Source organism: Mus pahari, chromosome 3 (genome assembly GCF_900095145.1).
Source record: "Mus pahari chromosome 3, PAHARI_EIJ_v1.1, whole genome shotgun sequence".
In the NCBI taxonomy this organism is placed as follows: domain Eukaryota; kingdom Metazoa; phylum Chordata; class Mammalia; order Rodentia; family Muridae; genus Mus; species Mus pahari.
In genome coordinates, this window is record NC_034592.1 from 40,958,207 (window position 1) to 40,980,873 (window position 22,667).

Consider the following 22,667-nt stretch of genomic DNA (forward strand, 5'->3'; position numbering starts at 1 on the left):
CTGGTGCTACCAGTGTGACCTTGTATCCTATCGCATTTATTAAATGTTAACCCCAGTTAAATGGCTCATAATTATTGCTAATTTTTATTTTGATACAGGTATTGTTATATCGTCTTGGTCATCGAGTCATCCTACTACCTCAGCTTCTCTAACAGCTGGAACTGCAAGTTTATGTTCTATATTTATGGTAGCAGGATATGACAATGTGGAAGGAACATTTAATGTGGTTATACTAATTTAGATTGATAATTAATTCATGAAAAGATGCAAAGCTAAATCTCTAGAAATTGCTACTCCCGAGTATAATCAAGAACATCATTGACACATTACATTATAATTAATAGTGTCATATGTTTGCACAATATAGCTCTTAATATCTTTGAAGTAGCTGTCATATTCTCCCCTATTGCGCCAAATAAGTCACGCCTCATAAGAGTACTGTAAGAACTTGTCTTTTTCACGTCTTTTTAAAAATAAGATTAAAAAATGAACAAAATTAAGGACCAAAGGGGCGAGTGAGCAACTAAGCAGATTCTTGACCTCAAGGACCCCAGGTTTCCTGAATTACCCCCTCACCGCAGTGAGGGATATGTTCCCAGGGAGTCATCCAGATCCCACTACTTGAATATTGGAGCTGTGCCTTGTGCCAGACACTCTTCTAAAATGCTACATATATTTTAACACGGTTTAAAACGGCAGATCTTCTATTACCTTATACTTACACATTAATTTGGCTATGTACACCTTTCTGACGGAAAGATTCAAAGCCCCACTTTCTTCCTTACCCCCGCCCCCAAGATTACACCAGAGCGCTCTCTCTCTGAGGTAACGTTCAATTACAGGTCTCGGGGCGGGGGGCATTGAGTCTCAGGGTCCTGTTAGGGAATCTAAACCTTAAAGGAGAAGAGACCAAAGTCTGTCTATCCCTTCTCCTTCAGAACCTATGCCCCAAGTTACTGGCTGCATCTCTCTACCAAAGAGCTGACCGCCAGGGTGCGGTTTCTGGAACTTTCCCCGAGGGCAGTTCCCAGGTCCTTGGTTCTCTTCGCCAATGCTCGCTGGCGCAGGGACGAGCACTGGGTATCTCAACTGGGCTTTGTGCCGGGGGAGTGGGGGTGGGGGTCAGGGCTGGCGGCGATGTCCACACACTCTCCGGGCTAGGAGGCGACCCCACAGTTGCTTTTGGGGGCCGTGCCTGCCAAGTATCGCGGGACTTGTGCGCCTCGCAGGAGCCGCGGCTCCGGGAGCAGCTGGAGCGCGCTCGGGTGCGCAGCGCCCCAGCCCGGGGAGGAGCGGGAGCCGGGCGGGAGGAGGACCGGGGTGCTGGTTACGTAAATGATCCTAGCCCAGTGACAGGCCTCCGGGCTGGGGCTGCGGGAGGGGGAGGGCCCGGCAGAGGGGGCGGGGGCCAAGTGACCAGGCGGTGGCGGCTCTGCCGAGGTGACAATGTGCTAGGAGCCCCGCTCCGTGTCTCCTGCGCCTCCTCGGCCTGGGCGCCTCCTGGCAGCGCTCTCGGAGCCTCGCGGCCGCCTGCCGCGCTATGAGGGAGCATCTCCGGGGCTGGCCGAGGCCGGGGCCGCCTCGCTCTGCTCGCCGAGAAGTGTGAAGAGAGGCGCGGGCGGGAGCCGGGGTTGTGCGCGGCGGCGGCTCCAGGTGAGCGCGGCTCTCGGCGCAGCCGGCCACTGGCCGGGCTGGATCCAGGCAGCATCCCGTGCGCGGACCGCCGAGCTCTCTCCGCGGGATCGACAGCCACCGTAGCAGGTCTCAGTCATTCTCTCTCTCTCCTCTTCTTGGTGACGGTTTGGGACAGACCCCTCTTGAACCGCAGGAGAGTCCGGCTGGGCACTGCAAAGTCCCGCCCGTGAGTGGCAGGGCGCAGAAGCCCAGCAGGGTAGGGGCACGGGAGCGGGTGGATCTGGAGAGTCTGTCTCCGGGGACCCGGGAGCACGGCCGCCCGAGGATGCAGGTTCGGCGGAAGGATGGAGAGGCGCAGAACTTTCTGCAGCCGCCTGCCCGCCCGCCCTCCTCTAGGCTTTTCCCGCTACCCTTTGAGCTGGGATGCGCTGGTCCCCATCCACGCCCTGGGGGCGCTCTCCGGTGCCTTAAGTGCCTTAGAGTCCCTTCCTAGGCAACTTTATCAGCTGCGGACACCCCCGTGTGCGATGCTGCCAGTGTTACTACTCTTGACACTCTACACGCTCTGGTTCTTGGATATTTTCCTCGACAGCTTGCTCTTTCTGTCAGTGCCCCCAGCCGCCCAGTGTCACATTCTCCTCGTGTACGCCTCTGTCACTGACTCAGTTTGTAGGTCTGATTTTCTTTCAGGCTCTTGGTTCCCGGGCATATGCACCATTCTTGCGTCTGTTTCTCTTTCATTCTGTTTGCTCCGGTCTTTCTTGAGCTGTCACGGTGTCGCGGATGTACTGTTTCTTTCGTTTATATTTCATGCAGTGTTTCCCTCTTTCTGTGTTTAAGCCCCTCGGCGCCTGTCTCTTCCCCTGCTCTCAGTTTGCTAATCCATAGATGCTCTTGTTCTGGGAACTCCCAGATGCACAGACCTCCTTCTTTTGCGCCTTTGGGCAGGCGGGAGTGAAGCAGCTTTCCTGCATCTGGGCTGCCTTGGAGCTGAATGAGAGGTTCAGGGGCCAGAATGGAGGGTGTCGTTCCAGCCTTCCCACCCAGGGTCCAAGGGCACCGCGCTGTGGGAACCCAGTCCGCGGAGGCTTCTGGTCTGACCAGCAAAAGCAGTGTGAGAGAGTGAGAGCCCTCACCTGTCCTGTGCCTTGGACTGTGGTTAGCTGAATTTCCAGGTGGAGAGTCTTCATGTCCAGCTTTCCAGATAGCTAGGGGAGACGATTCAATGGATGGGCAAATAGAATCTTAGGGATTAAGGTAAGGCAAATGTCAAAAGGTGGATGCTCACATGAGGTAAATGCATTGCTAATGGGAAAGGAGCTCTGCCCCAACCATTTCACACTCAGCTTTTAAGAGAGCAGAGCCCCCTGGAGACACACCAGCCTCTCTCACCAGAGTAGCCTACAGATTTATTTGCAGGATTAAGGGTACTTGACCACCCCTATGGCATTTTTGGTGGCCTTGGGGGTCCCCAGCTTTTGCCGAAATCTGTTGCTCAAAATTAATCAGCCTCTCTCTCTCTCTCTCTCTCTCTCTCTCTCTCTCTCTCTCTCTCACACACACACACACACACACACACACACACATATACACACACACACACGCACGCACACACATGCATACACTGCTTATGTTTTTGTTGTTGTTGTTCATGCCCTCTAGTGTTAAAGAAACCTGCTGGTCTGAGAATTTTTAAAAGTAAGCTCACACTACTGGTCTTCACTTTGGGCTTCTCTCCTCCAAGGGTCTCTCTTCCTTTGTCATAACACATTCTTTCCTTTTCCTCATTGACTTTTGCAACTGCATTCCTAATCCATTCTTTCTTGATCTGCAGTCTTCCCCTGCTGCAGAATTAGATCCGTAATATTGGAAACCCTCCTCCTTTGACTTCAGAGATAGATGGATCTGGAGAATGTCCATTGCCTAAGGCAGGTTTTGAAGGTTGAAGAAAGGTGCATTTTTTTTTTTTTCATGTTTGTCACAAACCAGGATTTCTCAACTCCTTTTTTATTCCCTTGATTACCTTGGACTCCACTGAGAATTTGGATGGCTGCTCTTGCATGATTAAACAAATGCTTTAAATTATTTTCTTTGTTGCCCATCCTATTTCAGGATGTAAGGTACTTGCTAATAAAGGGCACTTGGTAGCAGACCAGGTTTACCGGAAAAGAAAAGAAGTGACTAAAGGGTGTTGGCAGTATAGATTCCTTCTGAAACAGAAAGTCATGAGTGGAACCTGTGCTCTCTGACATGCAGACTCTGGAGGTGTGAGGAAGCAAGCAGTTCATGAAAACCTGTTGGTTAAAGGATTAGAGTGCAGGTCATGTCAAGATTCTAAGCTGCCCAGCTATGCTAATGAACTTTCTTCCTAGGATCAAATTTACCTCTATCACTCTGCTTCTGTTTCTGTTAGTCTTCTGTAAGGGAGAGTTGAGGATTAGGAGGGTGGATGTGGGGGCAGAATTCTCTGCTTCTTTCTCACAGTCCCACTGAGCACTTTTACCTCTCTCTCCAACAATTTAACTTGGCAGATACTGTTGAGAACTTAGAGACTCTGATGTGTGTCAAATTCAACCCTCCTATCTGAAAATCAAATAGGATGTGACTTCACTTTGGGTGAATATGTTCATTTTGTTCTTTAAAGACGAACACTCATTTTTATGTAAATAGCAGATGTATCAGCTTAAAAATATTTGGGGGCTATAAATTAATCAGAATGCTGAATCACTTAACCTAAATAGTTATAGATCCCTTACGTCTTCAAAGTGCCTATGAGAAGTGAGATAATACACACATATGAGGATCTGCCAGGCGGACTGGAATGGCGAGCTATTCCAATCTTCTTTTGATGCCTTGCTAGTCACCACTTCCAACAGTTTATCATGGATTTGTACAGGAGCATGTTAAAGCAATTGGGTCTTCTAATATCACTTGTAAATTACTTGACACTATCGTTTTTACCTTAATTTTGTATCTAAAAATAACAAGGATAATGAAATGGAAATTCTGACACTGGTTGAGAAGCCTTCTAATTTCTTATTGATCTACACATTTAACGGTTAAACTTAATGCGAATTCATGTCAGGTCAAGCAATGTTATCAGAATGAAATGCATTTCATCTTGCCATGCTGGCTTTTACAAGTGATGGTCGCAGCAGGAACATTTCTATTCAGCATTCTTTTATGATGTGACTTATTTGGTACTGTGAGCTTATGCTGTGGGAATTGTAGGAAAAAGGTGAGAAGCAACATTGATACTTTTAGGGTTTTTTTTTTTTTTCTTCTTCTTTTTCTTTAAATTGGGCAAAAACAGACAGTACTAAAAGAAACAAATTGAGAGCCCAACTGTACTAGAATGAAATCTCAGCATGTAAAGTAAGGGACAACCTTGTTTTTAATAAATTGTCACTATGTTGACAGTTATATACATTTCCCAGAGAGCTCTCCTTTGATGCTTTGCCTCAGAAGGTATCTTGCTCTAAGTTACACCTGTGATAGCAACACAATATTAACTGTGACATTCAATGTATCGTTACCTTTTGGGGTTGTGTGTCTATCAGTGGGAAAATGTAGATATCTTAAATCTAATGGGATCTGGCAGGATCACTCATTATGAGTGAGCATGTGTGTGGCAACTTATCAAGGAATTTCAGCTGCATTTTATAGAACACCACGATACAGGAAATTCATAAATATATGTACTGAGTTGATTAGATAATGTCTTTGATGGCCTTTTTAAAAGCAGCACATTTTGCCTAATCAGAATCACATACATATCACCTCCACAACACCAAGTATATGTTTGAGACTGTAAAATATAGTTACATTTATGCCATTGTATGACTTGATAAACTGGTTTTGATAAATTAGATTTCTATTTATAGTTCTTATCTTAAGGTACAGTGTTTGATTAAAATCTTGCCATTCAGGTTTCTAAAGAGTCTAGTTTTCTGTTGTGAAATTGAATTCAAATCATCTTGGGAAATGTGTATTTATATTAATTTAGTAGTAGCTGGACACACATTCGCAACAGATCTGCTAGAGCTATGGTTACATGTGGTTGAGAGGAGCCTGGCTTGGATGCTGGGAACTGAACTTGAGTCTCCTGCAAGATCAGTAAGTGCTCCTAACCTCTGAACCATCTCTAGGCTTTCAGACCTTCTTTATTTTTTAAAGAAGTGATTGAGTAAATGGGTGGGAGCTGTCCAAGGTATATGCTATCAGGATTTTTTTTTTTTTTTTTTCCCGAGACAGGGTTTCTCTGTATAGCCCCGGCTGTCCTGGAACTCACTTTGTAGACCAGGCTGGCCTTGAACTCAGAAATCCGCCTTCCTCTGCCTCCCAAGTGCTGTGATTAAAGGCGTGCGCCACCACACCCAGCTTCTATCAGGATTTTAACATGCTAGAAAATTAACTGGGAGTGTTTCAGTTAAACTGCAATGCGTTGTCACTAAATCTTATTTACACTCATGTAGAACATTCAAGGAAAAGTGTGATTAACCTGTTCATCAGCATGTTCTGAATATAATACAAGAGGTGAGCAGACACAGTAAACAGAATTTAAATCCAATCTTGCAAATCAAAAACATCTAGATGATATCACAGACAATTGTAAATGTCAACTTAGGCTCTTGCCTTATATTAATTGCTTTGATTTTTATAAGCAATACATCTCTCTTTTTCTATTAATAAAATGGGTTTTTAACATAAGAGGATGATTATGTAGCTTCTTGTAGATCTGAAGCATAATGACTGATTTAATTCCCTCTTAATGGCTTATTATATAATTAGTTTCATATAAAGAGGATGAGATTTATATGACTATCAAGAACAGAACCCTTAGCTGGAAGAAAGAAAATGAAAACCACATGAAATACATCCATTCCATCTTACCAAAGGGGGGATTAAAAGTGGTAAATTGAATTATAACTGTCATAACAGAAAATTATTGCATACATAGTTTGTATACAGAATGTGGGGTTTTAGAATATTGCATCAATATAACAGCCATATAAGAATGGACTGACTAGAAATTTCATGACACCTGTATTTCCTGTCTCAAACTGGTATTTTCATTAAGAAAAATATAGTGTCAACTCCATGTGATCTTTTCTTTTGCATGGTAAGAATGATTTAAAATGTCTGCTTAGTATTATAATCATTTTACAGTGGTGGACATTTTAACACTGACTGAGATGAAAGAACTGAATTTTAGAGAATAGTTCTTCAAGTTGAATAAATTTAGCTCCATCTACATTTTTTTCCTATTGCACTTTACTTTTTTCTAATTTAGCAGCTTTAGTTAATAGACGAAAATTGGTCACAATGCTCATTGTTCTTGGAAAGCTTTCTCAGTCTGGACCACAGCCTTACCTGTATCCTGCCTCCCCAGGCACCCACATACTGAGGAGCAGCTCGGTTGCCATAACTGTGATTCAGTGAGGCATGGCACCTCTAGCATCTTCCGTTTACTTTTTGGTTGTGATCGTGTGTAATAAAATGTGGACCTAGGGAGGATGCTAGCCGTTGGCTTGGCTTCAGGTTCCCACACCCCTGACTGCAGAGATGGTTGGAGGATGGAAATGAGAAGTTCCTTTGCTGTAGTTAACTATAAGTCAATGTCACCAAGATGATGACCCAAAAGAGCATGTTGCCAACCCTTTTCCCTCTGTCTTCTATATAAGGACTGTGACTCCAACTTAGGCATCAGTTTTCTTCATTTTGACATGTTAAGGGTAAAGAATGCCCATTAGTAAGAAGTTTGTATTTAATGGAAGCAACTAATATGTAGCTTATTTTCCTGAAGTACTTCTAACAAATTTTTAAAATTACATTACAATATTTTTATGTTAATTTAAAAGGTTTTGAAAACCATGTTGGATTTCCTAAAGTGTTGTTATTCAATATTCTATTCTGATTGAATATCAACACTAATTTATAATTACTTATACTATCTATATAAAGAAAAAAATTCCTTACTTTTAATGAATCTTATGGCTTTTATTTCTTTGACTTCTTGGCACTTCATTTTTAAATGAGAATGTAGCCACTGACCACAGATCTGGTTTACTCAAAATAATATAAGCTCGCCTCTGGTTTTCTTTTAAAGTCAACAGTTGTGCTTATTATTTCTCAGTCTTATTTTTCTTTTCTCCCCAGAGCTTTTGCTTTTCGTTCCTTCCTTCTTCATGGCTCTCCCTACTTTTAAATTATCTTTCTTCTCTGCATTGTAACTCTTCATGTAGATGGCAGAATTATAAACTGGCAATCTTCAGCATGTTACAAATCAAGTAAATAAAAATCAGTTTCTGTTCGTTTAATCATCTGGTCTGTGTAGGTACGAAACAGACTTGAGAGCTCTTGCATCTGGGTCATTTAACAGGAGGCTGGGGATGCTAAATTCACATCTCATTACCTTTTTCTACTTTTAGAATTCTGTGCTTGGGCCCTGTGGTCACTTGGCATTTGGCTGGCTCGTGGCTCAAGAGAAATGCTGTTATTTGAGGATATGCCAATTCTAACCGACACAAGGCTGGTTCTCTCATTCCTTGGTCAGATATTCCTTTTAAAATGAACAATGTATGTTTCATTACCAAGTGTAGATTATTGACTTCTTGTCAGAATTTTCTTATGATATTGATAGATTGTGATGTACACTTTTAATTATTTATGTTCTGCAGTCCTATCTACTTAAGAGAGTAGATACTAGTTCTCTACTGGAAGTCCTAGAACAGACATTTTTTGCCATACATTTTAAAAACACTCTTCTTGTTGTGCCTACGTTGAGATGAATTGTAGGTAATTGGATGGTGCAGCTGAATTAACACACTGAATTGCTAGTTATGAGACACTTCATTTGCTGTTGCCGGCCACAATGGGCCCATTTTGCTCGTACAATACACACATTCTTATTATCCATATAAGATTGTAATTGAAGTATAACAACATGTATGCCGCACTTCCACTCCTTCTGTTAAGAAAAATAACCTCCCCATATGTAAGGGACTTGCAACTATCTCATTAAATAATTTGGAACTTTGATGTTCTTTCATTCATTCTTCTCTCTTTCTTCTCTTCCTTCCTTCCTTCCTTCCTTCCTTCCTTCCTTCCTTCCTTCCTTCCTTCCTTCCTTTCTCTCTTTTTGAGAATGTTAATCTGTTGTCTCCTCCTCTAAAGGGCTGGGAATAAAACATTTCAGATCCAAGAAGTCGGAGTTGCAACTTCTTTACCTTAACATCATTGCAGGCGGGCATTTATTCTGAACAACATTATTTGCATTGTGCCTGCAATGATACATAGCAGTGTAGTAGGTTATTCTTGGGGTTTCTTCATTTTGGTATTTTAGGGATTGTTTGTTGTTGTTGTTTTGTTTTTTAGGTTACTGGATATAGTTTTTGATAGCTGAGTGTTCACTTTAAGAGGAAACTTTGAACGCTCATTCACCTAGTTGTTGCTTTAATGAGCTGACAGATGCAACTATGACAAGGTGGATGAATAAAACAGAGGGATCTGGGAACTGTCATGGAGTGGTTTGAAGTTGGAGTGAGCTACTATGCCAAAGATCTCTCAAGGCTCAATAAAGCCAAGAAAAACGGGCTAGAAATTATATGCTGGGACTATATTAGCTGAATAAATGCAACTATGACCAGTTTTTCCTCTCTTTCTCACCAGATCATCTACCCCTAATCATAAACTAATGAAATCTCGTGAATCACAAACAGTGAGCAATGAGGGATGGATTTTAGGAATATAGAGAAGTAAGTCCCTAGGATTCTGACCCTGTAACTCCCTCCATGATCAGGTTCCAGATGACCCTAAAGGGAAGTCTTCTATTAGTCAAACTTACTCAAGTACCAAGTGACTAGCATTTTCTTTGAACTTTTCTTTATTGTGTTTTTATTTTTATTTTTGAGACAGAGTCTCATTCTGTAACCCACATTGTCTTGGACTTCATCCAGGCTGGCCTCAGACTACTTACAGTCATCCTTTTTCTTCAGGTTCTCAAATGCCAGAGTGACAGGCATGCACAGTCACATGAGCTTTCCCTCATTCTTTTATTTATAATCTATTTTTAAATTAAAAATTTTCATACAATGTATTTTAATCATGTTTTCCCCTCTCCCCACTCCTCTAAGATCCTTCCCACCTCCCTCTCACCCAACTTTATGTTCCTTCTCTCTTTCCTTCAAAAAACAAAAGCAACAAAGGAACTTCAGGGAAATGAAAATCCAAATAAACAACCAAGGACCAAAGAGCCAAAAACTCCACCCCAACAGCAACAACAACAACCACAACAACAACAACAACAACAACAACAACAACAGATAGTCCACAAAACAAAACAACAAACAAGCAAAACCCCATGGAGTTCATTTTGTTCAGGTTACCTGATCCTGGGCATGGGTCTGTGCATCAGTGCAGTTGATATACCGTGACATTCTCCTTGAGAAAACTGACTTTTCCCTTGGTCAGTGTGTATCAACTGCAGATAGTGTAGTGGTTATGGGCGAGACCCAATGTTCTTCTCAGTCTTGGGACTTTAAGTGGCTTGAACCCGATAGATACCAATGATCAACAAACATTTTAGAAGTAGTTTAAAATATATTCAGAGACGTCTACAATATGAAAACTTTAAAAAGGAAGGCCAAGTCAAAAGAAAACTGTTTTGAAACCAGACACTCTGACCATATTAAATGTACAAATGCAGCTATAACCAGTTTTTCCTCCCTGTCTCACCTGCTCTTCCATCTCTAAACATAAACTCATAGAATCTCATGGACTGCAAAGTGACCTTGTAAGATGCTGAAACTAAGTAATTAAAATTTAGATGTTTAAAGCAATTCCAGAAAACTTACATTCTTATACAAAACAAGGGAGTGATACAGAAATGACACCTGAAATTTGATCATCGTTAACTTTCTTAGAACAACTTATAATTACAAATACAGACATTATCTCAATAACAAAATCAACAAAAGATGCAAAAGTTAAAATGTAGTGAATCATCTCAGATTACATCTTAATTAAAATTCAGATATGAAAACACATGTAAACATCAGGTATGAAGAATTTACTTTCTCAAATTTATGAACCAAGATACTTTCAGTCTATCACAAAAATTAATAACATCAAAGGTTGGAGAAAATGAACATTTTCATCGTGTCATTATAGACTGCTAGTGCCTGTAGTTACTAAAAGAAATAACAACTATGATGTAATCCATAAAACTTTGAAGACAATCAATGAAGACTATTGGAGAGAAGATTGATAAAATGAGAAACATACTGAAATAATTCAGAAAATATTTTGGAACTGTTTAATTTGGCGAGGGGGGGCAAAGTTGCTGTTGTTGTTTGAAAATGTTTGTATAATTCGGCATGCACCTTCCTGTTTTCTTTAAATCCCAGTGATTCTCTTTTGATTCACTTAGCTTCAGGAAGGTAAACTAAATTTGTAATTTTTATTGTAGAGCTAATAAATACTTAAAGTGATTTCACCACAAAGAGAGAGAGATACTGATGGGCCCTGGATAGGGAATATATACTATATGAAGATTTGTGACTGCTTTCACTGGATCTATTGATACTCAGTTGGTTTTCTACTATATCATTGGGCTTAAAAGACAGCATTGGGTTCAAGTCTTGATAAAGACAACTAGTGAACGTTCTAGCAAGTTTCTGATTTCTTTGGATGCCAGTGCCCTCATCTTTAATATGTTAGTATATCCACTATCATCTATTATTCTAACGTGTATACATTTCATGAAGTTGCATCTACCATTTTCACTGAGCATAAAATTAATTACAACTTTTCTAGGTATGTTGAATTCTGAGACAAATGTACAATTATTGTACTTTCTGGTTAATACCAGGAAGGTGAATATTACTGTCTTAAGAGTGGTTTGGTACTTTTAAAAAAAAATCTAACTAAGGTAGCCTTTTATGTCATACCCATGCATCTTTATTTTCTTAATTGGTAGCAATTATTTATCAAATAGGGGGTTTTGATAGAATTTTTCATCATTTAAGATTTTATTTTTATATAATTAAAACTAATTATCTTTAATGAAAAATAAAGCAAAACATTTCTAAACCATTATTTAATAGGTCCATTTCACTTCTATTTTCTGAACATTTTAAAAGTGCTAAACACTAATTTCAAATAACATTTTGAAGTGGTTTACAGACAGTACAGCAGAAATTTTCTGGTCACTTGAATTACTTAATTACTCCTGCTGCTCTGATTATCTGCTATCTTGACATACTCACAGTAAAGTTGCTGGATGAGGATGGCCTTGTCAGCATTGCACACATGTAAAGCTGTGACCATGTTAATTTGCCAGCTGCTCTTGGAATTTTCACTGTCCTTACCATTTGGGCTACAGCCTTGATTTTGTTGCTGATCAAAACCAGTTATTTTAATATCCTCTAGTTAGTCCTATGAATACAATTGTCATTTTCTTCAGACATACCAGAAAGAGGGCATCGGATCCCATTACAGATGGTTGTGAATCACCATGTGGCTGCTGGGAATTGAACTCAGGACCTCTGGAAGAGCAGTGTGTGCTCTTAACTGCTGAGCCATCTCTTTAGCCCACGCTTTAGCATTTGAAAACTATAAACACTTCAGTGAACACACAAGCATACAGGTCCCATTGTAGTGTGAGATCAAAATGAAAGGGGAAGAATGATTAGAATGAATGAATTGGTTTGTTTGTTTGATTGGTTGGTTTTGTTTTTGTTTTTTCTTTAACTTTGAGTAAATGTTGAATGGAATATATGGAGATACATGAACAAAAGTTAACTTTACTATGATCCCTATGTTGAATTCAATCATTTTGTGATGTACAAAAGGATAAGAATAAAAACGAATGAACCATGAGACACATTGAAAACCTGGCTTCTGTATATAGGGATGATTATAACCTGTTGATTTCCGTCATGTCAGATTTGAAGGTATTGACTTGGAGGAGGGTAACGGATCCTGGTCGTACTCTGTCATGTGGTTTGACGAATCAGGGATGCATTGAGTTTACTTTTAATGGTGAAATTCCTAGCAATTCAATAGCACCTTTCAGCGTAATGATTAATTGGTTTTACGAAAAGAAAAATCTGCAAGTCAAGCTATGAGCAACTGTAACACACAATTAGAGGCAAGGACTTGAGTTCAAGACAGTAGCATCTGGAATCTCACAAACAGATGAAAAATTCTGACAATCCGATGACAAGGGACAGTTATGTAGTCTAGATAAAATATAGACTGGGCGCCAGGGTTTCTTTGAGTGCTTTATCTACCATTACCTTAGTTCTCTCAGCACTGTGAGATGTTTATGTTCATCTTAGTAATTCCAATCGCAAGAGGGTTGAGGCGGCAGTGTGTGTCACACACGGTTTGCTGTGTTTTGTCCATAGTGACTGCTCAGTAAGTGTGCTGTTATTACAGACTCTCCTCTTCCACAGGTCGTCCCCTGTCATTTAGTGTGACTGATGCCCAGTAAATCTGAACTGCTTTATCAATTTCTAATCTAAATTTCTTAAACTTGAAAGACTCATTATCTGAAGCTGCTGCAAACTTGAGTTCTGGGTGGCAATAAATGAGTCGGAATTAAGAACAGGAGTGGAGCCAAGTGAAACAGAAAGAGTAAAGCTGCATCAGTGAAGTATTTAGAAATTTATTGAGAAGAGAAAAAAAAAATGAAGTCAAACGTGCATTCATTTTCCTGTGACTGCTCAAATATTTTATTCAGCACACGTATGTATGATGCTGGAATGCCCTTCAGGACAAAAAGAGCATCTACCTTGAAAGTCCTAAGCATCTTCATACTATTTGGGAACTTCCAAAGTCACTGCTAAGTTTTTTTGGTTTTGTTTTTTAAAGGAGTTCTTGGTTAAAATTGTGGAGCCATCAATATCTCTTCATTTTCTTTTTTCTTTCTTTTTTTTTGTTTTGGTTTTAAATGATTTTTTAAAATTAGATATTTTCTTTATTTACATTTCAAATGCTGTCCCGAATGTTCCCTATACCCTCCCCCTGCCCTGCTCCCTTACCCACCCACTCCCACTTCTTGGCCCTGGTGTTCCCCTGCATGGGGCATATAAAGTTTGGAAGACCAAGGGGCCTCTCTTCCCAATGATGGCTGACTANGCCATCTTCTGCTACATATGAAGCTAGAGACATGAGCTCTGGGGGTACTGGTTAGTTCATATTGTTGTTCCAACTATAGGGTTGTAGACCCCTTCAGCTCCTTGGGTACTTTCTCTAGCTCCTCCACTGGGGGCCCTGTGTTCCATCTAATAGATGACTGTGAGCATCTACTTCTGTATTTGCCAGGCACTAGCATAGCCTCACAAGAGAAAGCTATATCAGGGTCCTTTCAGCAAAATCTTGCTGGCATATACAATAGTGTCTGGGTTTGGTGGCTGATTATGGGATGGATCCCTGGGTGGGATAGTCTCTGGATGGTACATCCTTTCGACTTAGCTTAAAACTTTGTCTCTGTAACTCCTTCCATGGGTATTTTGTTCCCTGTTCTAAGGAGGAATGAAGTATCCACACGTTGGTCTTCCTTCTTGATTTTCTTCTGTTTTGCAAATTGTATCTTGGGTATTCTAAGTTTCTGGGCTAATATCCATTTATCAGTGAGTGCATATCAAGTTAAAAACAATCAATTTATGAAATTCTTGGGCAAATGGATGTATCTGGAGGATATCATCCTTAGTGAGGTAACCCAATCTCTTCATTTTCTGTTCAGCTTTGACTGTGTTGTTTTCTAGTGTGGGTGATATTTCTCCAGAAGACCCAAGAAGCAGCTGAAAGAATCAGATGTAGATATTTGCACTCATCCAATGGACAGAAGCAACTGACCACTGTTGTTGAATTAGGGAAGGCTGAAAGAAGCTGAGGAGAGGGGAGATTATGTTAGGAGGACCAGCAGTCTCAATTAATCTGGACCCCTGAGATCTCCCAAACACTGGACCACCAACCAGGCAGCATATACCAGCTGATATGAGGCCCCCAACACACATTCAGCAGAGGACTGCCTGGTCTGGGTTCATTCAGAGTTGATGCACCTAAACCTCAACAGACTGGAGGCCCCAGGGAGTTTAGAGGTCAGGCGGGGTGGGGGGTGGGGGCATCCCCTTGGAGACAGGTGGGTGGGGAGGAGGTATGGGATGTGGTGTATAAAAAATTAATTGATTAATAAAAAAAGAACCTGCTTCCAAAAAAAGAAAAGAGTAAAGAAGAAAAGAAAAGAAAAGAAAGTTGAAGACAAAATTTTTAGTATATTTGCCCATGAAAAATTAGTGAAAATTCAAGACTTACAGTCATCTCAGCCTTCCCCTGTGGAAAAAGATGATGAAGCAGGTGTTTTCGTTCTTCAGAGACACGGGCTTCATTTCTGGTGTGTGATGTAAGCTTGTTTTGGAATATATTTGTAGACTTTTAATTGTGGACTTTGTTCCCTTAATATAAAATAAAGTGTAATTTGAAATAACAAATCGAGATTCATTTGTCATTTAGAAATATTTGAATTCTAATTCTCTTTTCTTGTCATAGGAAGAAAATATGTTGTCTTGAGCAAAGATAGTTTGTCATTTCCTTCATAATAATTTGTGCAAATGATAATTATACGTAAATTAATAAACTGCTGGTGGGACTCTAATGATGTTTCATGCTGGTTTTGATTTATTTCTAAATTATTTCCAGAATGTTGAAATGTAGCAGAACTAATTTTTTAATATAACCTACAACTTTCTCAACTCCAAAAACACTTAATGAAGAAATTTTGTAAACCAAGCCAGCAGAGAAATACATTGTATTATGCTCTTTTAAATTGGGGTTGGCTTGCAGGTTCAGAGAAGTCAGTCCGTTACTGCCAAGACGAGAGTATGGCAGTGTCCAGGTTCATGTGGACCTGGAGGAGCTGAGAGTTCTACATCTTCATCAAGATGCAGACAGAAGACTGGCTTCCAGGCTGCTCGGAGGGTGTCTTAAAGCCACACCTCCAAATAGTGCCACTCCCTCAACCAAGCTTATTCAAACCACAACATCAGTGTTGTGAAATCTTCATATTCTAATTAATGACATTATTCAAGTGACCATTTATATTTTTCTCATTAGGGATGAAATATTTTTTCTAGAGTTGCTGAAAATAATATTAAGCCCCTGGGCTCTGTTTCCTCTGCTCTGCCTGCCTCTTATTCTGAATTTCAGTGTTGCCTTTCTGTATTTTAAAACCTACTAAGAAGAAGTTCCATTGTAAGCTTCAATAACTTTGTGAAGAATTTCTACTTAATAAATATTTGAAATCAAATATAACTCCTGTATTGTCTGGACACTTTGTGTGAGGTTAACTATTTTCAGCCAATGTTACATTAGTCCCCAGACAGACAATTGATTCATCTTGTGTGGCTGTACGTGTCTGCCAAAATATTACACCTCCTGTAATAATTTCACATTGTGAAAGCCCTCTGAGAGTCAACTGTTGACATTTATGTTTATTCTTGAATTGTTTTGTTTTATTTAGCATTCAGTGCTTTGAAATCTAATAAAATCAGAAAAGATCTTTGGAAGTTAGTAATACTAGTAGGTTCTCCACTGTTCTCTTTGTCTCTCCTTCTCTCTCCTTTCTTTGTCTCTGTCTCACTCTCTCCTGATTCATGATCATATGTTTCTTTACATAGTTATCACTATTTTTTCTTTTTCCATTTCCTTCTCTCTTATTCCACTTTCCCCTTCCTCCGTTCCCTTTCCAGGTTCCCTTCTTTCTTTTCTCCCTTTTCTTCTTACTTTCATCCCTCCTCTCTCTCCTTCCCTTCTTTGTCTCTTCCTCACGCCCTCACTGCCTTTTTCTTTTTGAGACAGGATCCCATTCTGGTATCTTTATAACTCTCGGTGTAGACTACACTGCTCTAGCATTCAGATTGTTGCTGGCCCCCTGAGTGCTAGAATTAAAGGTTTGTGCCAATATCCCAGGCACCGTGGCTATTTTTAAACATGGACATCCATGGTTTTGTGTTTAGGAGTCACTCAAGCCAAACATAAAGTACTGATCTTACTTATGGCAATTTAGATATATTCTTGACTTTCAGTTCAGAGATTTTCCTGCCTCTGCCTCCCCTCCCTGAGATTGCTGGGATTAATGATGAATGCCATCACACCCAGTTGTCTCTTCTTAAAAGTCACTATGTAAGAATATAGTTTAAGTAACCCTTCTGTGGGGCTTCATTCAAACTGAAGGCTTTATAAGTGCTGTGTATGTACTCCAGTATTGAGCTGTACCCTTAACCAACTAAACTTGTATTGAGATCAAGTTTTACTATATAATTCAGATCTTTAATCAACCTCAAAATTTCACATAACCTTTGGCCCTTGCCTCATAGTGATACACTTTAAATCTTACACTTAGTAATAATATTTTCACTGTTGTGAGTTATTCTATGTTTTTGTTTTCAAATCACATATATCTATTACTTGATATAAAGTGTTTTATTTCATGATTTTAATCATATCATACATACTTGTCATTTTATTACAATTGTCTAAGTGCCCATGAACTTTTATTTGTTAAAGGGCTTCATTTCACAATGAGCCGGGGTATAAAATTATGAACCAATAAAATGTTGCCACATTTTGATAAATAATAGGTTGCACTTCAGTGGTGCGTGAAATGGTTTCTGCTTAAGGAGTCAGTTATATACCCATTGCGGTAATAAATCTAGCAAGAGGTTTGGGGATCTACTTAGGTTAGGAATTACGCAAATGTAAGATCAGGTGCTCTCCAGATCTCATCAGTAGATACTTACCAAGGGGTTTTCCTGCTCCTGCAATGACTGAGTACATTTGCAGTCCATGCACTGGACAGGGGGAGCAGGCAGATCCAGTAAACAAAAATCCCCATATTCCTTCCACGTCTGCACTTCTTGGCTTCCGAAAGTCTCCTCTTACTGTAATGGTGATTTCTTTTTTTTTTTTCCCTGCTTCTGAGGCTCATCTTCATGCCCCGTGATGAACAGCATCTGTAGCACAGAGCTACTCTCTTGACAGGCCCACCCATTCTGCCAAGAAAGGGCTGTTTTACCACAGACAAGATTAAAGATTATCTGTTGCTTGAACAAAGAACCTGCTAACTTTTAATTTACATATATGTAGTGGTATATTGTTTTTTTTTAAAGGTTTAGTTTTTCGTTGTGTCTTCCTTAATATTTCTGTACTGTGCAGTAGCATCCGCAAGTGCGTGTCTCCTCAGCTCATTTCCTGCTGTGCAGAGGCTTCAAGGGCAGGCAGAGTCTGTAGTAGCCAGAGTACTGATCAAATGAAATGCTTGGCTGATTGCTACCAAGCATGCCATTCAGAGTGCTACATTTTTTTCTGCATGCATCATGCACTGGGTACCAGGGATAAAATTCACTCATGTTGTGTCTCAATTTAAAATCTTTCTGTGATATTCTCTTCCCTTTTTCTTTTATTCTTTTTTTTTTTCTTGAAGGCAGGTTTTTTTTTTTTTTTGCTGTTGTTGCTTTATTTTTGTTTTTTGTTTGTTTGTTTGTTTTTCTGTGTAGTACTGGCTGTCCTGGAACTCACTCTGTAGACCATGGGGGCTTCAGACTCTGAGATCTGCCTACTTTTGCCTCCCATGTGCTGAGATTAAAGCGCATACCACTATGCCTGGCTTGTGCTATTTTCCTAACCCAGGTTTACAATGTCTTCTTACAAGGAAATTCACATGTTCTTGCTTTTGTTCACATATATGCCAGGGACTCCTTCTGTAATACCAAGTGCATTTATTGGAATCTTACTGCATCAAAACAGCCATTATACCCGGATTGATGCTGGGTATTACTTTGTGGCCTGTTTCTCTTCCCTTTAAACACAGAACTCCTGCAGCATACTGTACCTCACACAGTCTGCTGATGCTATTAAACCTGGGTAGAAAAGGGTTTTCCATTCTCCAGGGAGAGCTGGTCACTGGTACTTGTTTTCTGGCTCCTTAAATCTGCTTACTCTTGAAAAGGGACTAATCAAGGAGTTGTCTTGCTTTTTGATGCTCAGGAATCATTTAATGTCACTTTCCTGTTCTGTGGTAATTTAATAAATCAATTTTAACCTGGATTGTAGATACGTATCTACTTTGTCTCACCTTTATAGGCCATGGCATCCAAAGTTAGCAGCTTCTTTTAGTGGCTTATCTAGCAAAATGTTCTACAAAATTAAGTTCTTACCATGCACATTTAACTAGATTGCATATGCAGAACTAGGCCTTTGGGCTTCTGAGCGCTGTAGCAGTAGCTACTTTGGTAAGTGATGAAGACCAAAAAGTATTTTTGTGTGTTCTTCCCAGTAAGGTCATCAGAACTACCTTTCAGCTGGGCTGTTTGAATGTTTCCCATGCAATTGGTTTTCTTTTGAATTCCACTGCCAATTAGTCAGAGATTGTATACTTGATGTATTTCTTGTCAAACTCAGTGTCTGTTTTAAATAGTAGTGTCTTGACAGTGTTAACCCAAGCCAAAGTTAGAGAGAGATCTTTAAATATTATTTTAGTGATTCTTTGTGAATGTCACATCATGCACTCCAATCAAAGTCATCTTCCCATCCCTCCATATCTACCCCATGTCCTTGAAACTTCCTCTACAAAATAAAACAAAAAATAAAAATAAAAAATAAATTAAATCTTGCCTTGGAAGCTTCAGTGTGTTGTGGTGTATGACACAGTATACCCTTTTGTCCAAACAGCTGTTCTTGCAAATACTCATTTCAAGGATGCTTCTGAGGCCTCTGGCTTCCACTACCCCATCAATACTGAATCCCCTGGAGTTCTTTTGGATATCTGGGCGTTTTCCTATGTCATGGAGATTCTGCAGCTTTGCTTCTTCATGCACTGTAGAGGTTCATAGAAGGAGTAAATATTGGGGTAAATCAACTCAAAAATCCTGCATCTGAGCCTGGATGGTAAATGAGTTGGTTAGCCTGTGGCTGTCCTGCTTTTCCAAAAAGAGGGATAGGGCCACTCTGGTGCTCTCAAACCCTTGGAGCCACATCTCCCATACCTGCACCCCCCCAGGGCCAGTTCTACTGTGCTGCCAAGGCAATTTGCCAGTGCTGTAACAGTCAAGAGGCAAGGCCAATTCTCTCAACCCACCCCAGCTTTCCCACATTGTCCAGAGAAGGGTGGGAGGTGGGTCCATCTCCACTGCAGAGTGGTACAACCTGCTCTTCTGTGTTCATGCCTTCCAGAGTCAGCTCTCCCAAGATCTCCAGGTGAAGGAATGGTAGAAAGAGATCTTTAAGGGAGAATCTTATCAGCTTACCAGCCCTCAGACAAGGAAGTGTTAAATCTCAACCCAGTCACTGTAGTATGCTACTCTAAAATAAAAGTATCACATAGCATATTACATAGTCTTTTGCATAGTCCATGTTGACAGTGAAGGAACATCTCATAACAGAATTCTGATTATGAGAATCTGTGTTGGCTACACTTTATGTCAATTGTACACGAGGTAGAGTCACTTGAGAGGTGGGAATCTCAATTGAAAGAATGCCCCCTTAAGATCAGGTTGTTGGCAAACTTGTGTGGTATTTCCTTAACCAGTGATTGATGTGGAATGGCCCAGCCCATTGTAGGTTGGTGTTCCTGGGTTCTATAAGAAAGCAAGATGAGCGCGCCCCAAGGTACAAGCAAGTAAAGAGTGCTTCTCCATAGTCTATACATTAACTTCTGCCTCCGGTTTTCTGCCTGGTCTATGCTCTTGCCTTTGTTTCCTATTGTGGACCATGATTCAGGATAAGTAAGGTAGATAAACCATTTCCTTTCCAATTTGCTTTTGGTATTGTCTTATTCACAGTTTTCTTGCTCGGAAGAGACACCGTGGCCAAGATAACTCAAGAAAACATTTAACTGGGCCTGGTTTCCAATTTCAGAGGTTCAGTTCATTATCATCATGGCAGGAAGCATGGCAGCCAGCAAGCAGACATGGTGTTGGAGACACACCTGAGAGTTCTGCATCTTGATCAGAGGCAGCCAAGAGGGGACTAGAATTTCACACTGGGTAGAGATAACGCATAGGATACTTCAAAGCTCCCCCACCTCCACAGTGACACATTCCCTCAAACAACTCCATACCTACAGGCCATACCTCTGGAATACTGGAATACTGCCATTCCCTGTGGGGTAAGCATTCAAACACATAAGTCTCTGGGGGCCAAAGCTCTTCAAACCACCACAGTCATGGTCCTTCATCAATGGTAACCCCAAGTAAGACAGACAACTAGCTGGTTAATCTTAAAAAGCTCTAAAGGTCAGCCTTCAACATCTGCAGCGTATCATTCACAGCCCTCTGTAGGAGTCTATCCTCAGTGACATTTTGGTTTGACTACCTCTGAGCCCATTTCTTAAGAGTTGCTGAATTTTTCTGTATGAAGTAGATATATAATGACTGTACATGTCTCATTTCCTTATCCAAATTCATTTAAAATGTCACTTGTGGTAGATAATTCCTTATACAGTAATTTCTCCCCAAAAGAGTGATTCCATTTTCTGTCTTTTCATGATACTTTGTTGCCATTGATGCTGCTATTACACATGTTATTATGGTTTTTGTCTCTACTCTCTCCCCTCAAAGATCATGGGCTCTTTCACAATGACAGTCTATTCTAGATTATCCCCTAGGCCCCACAAAAGACATAATGTAAGTAATTCAATAAGTGCCTTGAAAAATTACTATTGATTAAGGAGGATAAAGCGCTATCAAATGAGGCTTCTAATATTGTCTGTCTCTTTTTCTAGATTATGATGAGAAAATAAAAATTACTGTAGTAGCTTGCAAAGACAATTACCTCAGAGTTATTACAACCATGGGTCCAGGAGGAGGCTAAAAGACATTTTGTTCCAGGTCATATTCACACTACACTTCTAATTGGGCTGTGCGGTTCAAAAGGCCACTGTTCTAAATTTAGGTTTAAAGATGTTCAGAATGATCTTTAGTGTTTTTTTTTTTTTAAATGAGTTATTATCTAAACAATCCCTGAAAGTTCAGTTTTGATTTATAGCAATGATGTTTGCATTTCTCTTAATTTAGCTTTATAACTTGGTATTAAGATTAATCTTTCATAAACTAATATAATGAAACTATTACCATTTCACTTTGTGTACATTTATCAGTTTTGGATTTTAAATATATATCCTAATTTCTTAAATGTCATTTTTTTCTGTTGTGTTATTATTTTACATGTGATTTGATAGGTAAAGCACAATCATCATTTAATCCATGACAAATGTTGTTATTTTTCATTTTTTACTTTTACACGATTTTTTTTTCTTTCAAGGCAGAGTTTCTCTGTGTAGCCCTTACTGCCTTGGAATTCCCTCTGTAGACCAGGCTGGCCTCAAACTCAGAGATCTGTCTGCCTCTGCCTCTCAAGTCCTGGGATTAAAGGCATGCACCACTACTGCCCAATGAAAAGTTTGATATGCATACATTACCTAGAAATTATGTTTTATCTATGATTAGAGGGCCTAAAGTAATTAATACTCTATTATTATACTGAGAAAAAAACAAATTCTTGTTATTTATTCTTCATATTGTAAGATGGCCTTGAAACATCACCAGGAAACTTAGACCCTTGTTGCCTCGGGTCCACATAGGTGCACATTTTGGAGTAGCAACATAAAGAGAGCATGAAGAAAAATTAGGCAAAGAGAAGCAAAACACAATCACAGTAACGAACTTTTCAAGGTTGGATCCCAGACATTGGACAGTTGAAGTTTGGTTTTTGCTTATGATTGTGACTGTGCCCTGATGTTTTTCTCTCTTGAAGGAAGTTTTGTAGTGAAGCCTACAGTTAAAAGACTTTGAATTTTAAAGTATTTTGAATTTTAAAAGATACTGGATATTTTAAAAGGAATGAACTTTTAATATGTAAAGACTGTGGGACTTTTAAAGTTGTTTAGAACTTGGGGATGAATGAGAAACTAAGGGTTTACTCAACTAAGGTTGAGGCTTACTAGTGATGTGTTTGTGGGTCAAGTTGAC

At 40.0% G+C, this 22,667-nt stretch overlaps 1 protein-coding gene across 2 annotated transcripts in view; it reads left to right on the plus strand.

Annotated features, from left to right (window-relative positions):
• Positions 1–1,423: 1,423 nt before the first annotated feature.
• Positions 1,424–22,667, plus strand: part of Galnt13 (polypeptide N-acetylgalactosaminyltransferase 13) — a 571,919-nt gene continuing 550,675 nt past the window's right edge. For both annotated transcript variants that reach the window (XM_021192182.2, XM_029536704.1), the window contains exon 1: positions 1,424–1,761. The gene's annotated coding sequence lies outside the window, so the exon portion shown is untranslated. The remainder of the gene's footprint in view (positions 1,762–22,667) is intronic.